Below are 5,109 nucleotides of genomic sequence, written 5' to 3' on the forward strand. Positions count from 1 at the left end.
GGGGTTATGCCGAGGGCTGCCTCTACAAAAGAAATGATGTGATATGACGTGAATGAGGTGAATTGTCCGGCCCAAGCCCTGTGCAGTTCCCGGGTTAACAGGTTGGTTTTCACTGGGAGGCCAAGCTCATGGGGAGAGGTGTCTATACTAGAGTATATAAGTGAAAGGTTATGGTTGGTAGTCCGCATACGGAGTATGATAAATCAGGGCCAGTTAACCCTGACGGATTATTGCAAATATTGTGGCACAAGTGTACGACCTCTGCAGAGTGTAGAACTATTCGAATAGCCGTGTCCACGGTTATGGACGATTGGAAAGGCCATACTTGTTCCGTCATCGGACCATTTTCAAAAATGTGACATGTGAAGGGTGACTTGTGATTTGAACTTGAAATGGTGACTTTGACTTGAATCACAACAGAGTTGTGGGAATGACACTAATGTTCCCACTTGAGTTAGTTAGCAAATGAAGAGGCTTTTTACTAAATGCTTATGAAATAAAATTGGCTTTATGCAAATAAACTTAGAGCTTAGCACCCCCTTACTATAGTTGATAGTGCTTACATTAGTATTAGTTTGCGAGTACTTTAAAGTACTCATGGCTTTGTCCCTGGCTATTCAAATGGCCGGACTATGAAGGAGAACAGACGGCACGAGGAAGATGGACGGCGGGACGTCTACGACAACTAGGATCACTCCTGACGTCAACAGTTGCCTGTGGAATAGATGGACCGCAACCGTTACTTCGCTTCCGCTATGTGTTTTGTAATAGGATCTCTAGATCCACTATGATGTGTTAAGACTGGATCATGTGATCCTTCTATGTAAGACAATTATGTGATGTAATGAATGATGTGTTGTGATATCAATCTATTATGTCTCGCAAAAACAATATTCCTGGGATTGCGATGAATGGCATAATAGGCATCTGGACTTAAAAATCCGGGTGTTGACAGTGATACTTGGCAATTGTTGTGCTCATGTTTAAGCTCTTGCATCATATGCTTTGCACCCATTAATGAAGAAATACATAGAGCTTGCCTAAATTTGATTTGCATATTTGGTTTCTCTAAGGTCTAGATAATATCTAGTATTGAGTTTTGAACAACAAGGAAGACAGTGTAGAGTCTTATAATGTTTACAATATGTCTTTTATGTGAGTCTTGCTGCACTTGTTCATCCTTGAGTTTGCTTCAAATAACCTTGCTAGCCTAAACCTTGTATCGAGAGGGAATACTTCTCATGCATCCAAAATCCTTGAGCCAACTACTACGCCATTTGTGTCCACCATACCTACCTACTACATGGTATTTCTCCGCCATTCCAAAGTAAATTGCTTGAGTGCTACCTTTAAAATTCCATCATTCACCTTTGCAATATATAGCTCATGGGACAAAATAGCCTTAAAAACTATCGTAGCATTGAATATGTACTTATGCACTTTATATTTTATTAAGTTGCTTGTTGTGCGATAACCATGCTTCTGGGGAACGCCATCAACTATTGTTGAATATCATGTGAGTTGCTATGCATGTCCGTCTTGTCTGAAGGTCTATCATTTTAGTGATTGGAGCATGCAAAATTGTTAGAGAAGAACATTGGGCCGCTAACTAAAGCCATGAACCATGGTTGAAGTTTCAGTTTTGGACATATATCCTCAATCTCATATGAGAATAATAATCATTGCTACATGCTTGTGCATTTAAGAGGAGTCCATTATCTCGCTGTCCATGTTGTCCCGGTATGGATGTCTAAGTTGAGAATAATCAAAAGCGAGAAATCCAAAATGCGAGCTTTCTCCTTAGACCTTTGTACGAGGCGGCATGGAGGTACCCCTTTGTGACACTTGGTTGAAACATGGCATGCAAAGATCCGGTAGTCCAAGCTAAGTAGGACAAGGTGCGGGCACTATTAGTATACTGTGCATGAGGCTTGCAACTTGTAAGATATAATTTACATAACTCATATGCTTTATTACTACCGTTGACAAAATTGTTTCATGTTTTCAAAATAAAAGCTCTAGCACAAATACAGCAATCGATGCTTTCCTCATTGAAGGACCATTCTTTTACTTTTATTGTTGAGTCAGTTTACCTATCTCCTTCCACCTTAAGAAGCAAACACTTGTGTGAGCTGTGCATTGATTCCTACATATTTGCATATTGCACTTGTTATATTACTTTATGTTGACAATATCCATGAGATATACATGTTATAAGTTGAAAGCAACCGCTGAAACTTAATCTTCCCATGTGTTGCTTCAACACCTTTACTTTGATTTATTGCTTTATGAGTTAACTCTTATGCAAGACTTATTGATGCTTGTCTTGAAGTACTATTCATGAAAAGTCTTTGCTTTATGATTCAGTTGTTTACTCATGTCATTACCTTTGCTTTGATCGCTGCATTCACTACATATGTTTACAAATAGTATGATCAAGATTATGATGGCATGTCACTTCAGAAATTATCTTTGTTATCGTTTTACCTGCTCGGGACGAAGCGAGAACTAAGCTTGGGGATGCTGATACGTCTCCAACGTATCGATAATTTCTTATGTTCCATGCTACTTTATTGATGATACCTACATGTTTTATGCACATTATATGCCATATTTATGCATTTTACGGAACTAACCTATTAACAAGATGCCGAAGAGCCGGTTCTTGTTTTCTGCTGTTTTTGGTTTCAGAAATCCTAGTAAAGAAATATTCTCGGAATTGGACGAAACTTTCGCCCAGGGTCCTATTTTTGCACGAAGATTCCAGAAGACCGAAGACCTAACGAAGTGGGGCCACGATGCGGCCAGAGGGGAGGCCGGCGCGGCCCAGGCCTTGGCCGCGCCGACCTACCCCCTGGGCCCCTCGTGTGGCCCCCCGCGTTGACCCTCCGCCTACTTAAAGCTTTCGTCGCGAAACCCCCAGTACCGAGAGCCACGATACGGAAAACCTTACAGAGACGCCGCCGCCGCGAATCCCATCTCGGGGGATTCGGGAGATCGCCTCCGGCACCCTGCCGGAGAGGGGATTCATCTCCCGGAGGACTCTACACCGCCATGGTCGCCTCCGGAGTGATGAGTGAGTAGTTCACCCCTGGACCATGGGTCCATAGCGGTAGCTAGATGGTCGTCTTCTCCTTATTGTGCTTCATTGTTAGATCTTGTGAGCTGCCTAACATGATCAAGATCATCTATATGTAATTCTATATGTTGTGTTTGTCGGGATCCGATGGATAGAGAGTACTATGATTATGGTGATTATCAATCTATTGTTCATGTGTTGTTTATGATCTTGCATGCTCTCCGTTATTAGTAGAGGCTCGGCCAAGTTTTTACTCTTAACTCCAAGAGGGAGTATTTATGCTCGATAGTGGGTTCATGCCTCCATTGAATGCGGGACGGTGACGAGAAAGTTCTAAGGTTGTGGATGTCTTGTTGCCACTAGGGATAAAACATTGATGCTATGTCTAAGGATGTAGTTTTTGATTACATTACGCACCATACTTAATGCAATTGTCCGTTGCTTTGCAACTTAATGCTGGAGGGGTTCGGATGATAACTCTGAAGGTGGACTTTTTAGGCATAGATGCGGTTGGATGGCGGTCTATGTACTTTGTCGTAATGCCCAATTAAATCTCACTATATTTATCATATCATGTATATGCATTGTTATGCCTTTCTCTATTTGTCAATTGCCCGACTGTAATTTGTTCACCCAACATGCTTTATCTTATGGGAGAGACACCTCTAGTGAGCTGTGGACCCCGGTCCTATTCTTTACATAGCATACAATCTACTGCAATTGTGTTTACTTGTTTTCTTTGCAAACATCTTCCACTCGATACGTTTAATCCTTTGTTACAGCAAGCCGGTGAGATTGACAACCTCACTGTTTCGTTGGGGCAAAGTACTTTGGTTGTGTTGTGCGGGTTCCGCGTTGGCGCCGGAATCCCTGGTGTTGCGCCGCATCACATTTCGCGACCATCAACCTTCAACGTGCTTCTTGGCTCCTACTGGTTCGATTAAACCTTGGTTTCATACTGAGGGAAACTTGCTTCTATACGCATCATACCTTCCACTTGGGGTTCCCAACGGACGTGTGTATCTACGCGTATCATGGGGCGCAGCCCAAGATCATGCATTTGATGAACTGAAACGATTGTTAACTTCTGCACCGTTGCTTGCACTTCCTGATTTCAATAAGCAATTTGAGATTGAATGTGATGCTAGTGGTATTGGAATTGGTGGTGTGTTGATGCAAGAGGGTCGCCCCATTGCATATTTTTCTGAGAAACTTTCTGGTGCTAAGTTGAACTATCCTATCTATGATAAAGAATTGTATGCTTTAATTAGACTTCTTGAGGTTTGGCAACATTATTTATGGCCAAAAGAATTTATCATACATTCTGATCATGAAGCTTTGAAATACCTGAAAGCCCAATCTACTTTGCATAAGCGTCTAGCTAAGTGGGTTGAGTTCATTGAGTCTTTTCCATACATTATTAAGCATAAGAAGGGAAAAGATAATATTGTTGCTGATGCTCTATCTAGGAAGAATATGCTATTAACTCAACTTGATGTTAAAATTCCTGGTTTAGAGATACTATGTGATTTGTATGCCACTGATCATGATTTTGCTGAACCATATCGCTTATGTGCTCTTGGTAAAGCATGGGAAAAATATCACATACATGATGGGTTCTTGTTTAGGGCTAACAAACTATGTGTTCCGAGAATCGTCTGTGCGTTTGCTCTTATTGCAGGAATCACATGCTGGAGGTTTGATGGGTCACTTTGGGCGTGAGAAGACGCTACTCATGCTAGCTGACCACTTTTATTGGCCAAAGATGAGGCGGGACGTGGATAGATATGTGCGAAGATGCATTACTTGCAACAAATCCAAGTCCAAGCTGAAGCCTCACGGTTTGTATACTCCTTTACCGGCACCTACTACACCATGGGAGGATATTAGTATGGATTTTGTGTTGGGTTTGCCGCGTACTAAACGAGGCCATGATTCTATATTTGTGGTAGTGGATAGATTTTCTAAGATGTCCCACTTTATTGCCTGCCACAAGAGCGATGATGCGTCGCATATTGCTAACCTGTTTT

The sequence above is a fragment of the Lolium rigidum genome, chromosome 7, assembly GCF_022539505.1.
Source record: "Lolium rigidum isolate FL_2022 chromosome 7, APGP_CSIRO_Lrig_0.1, whole genome shotgun sequence".
Classification (NCBI taxonomy): domain Eukaryota; kingdom Viridiplantae; phylum Streptophyta; class Magnoliopsida; order Poales; family Poaceae; genus Lolium; species Lolium rigidum.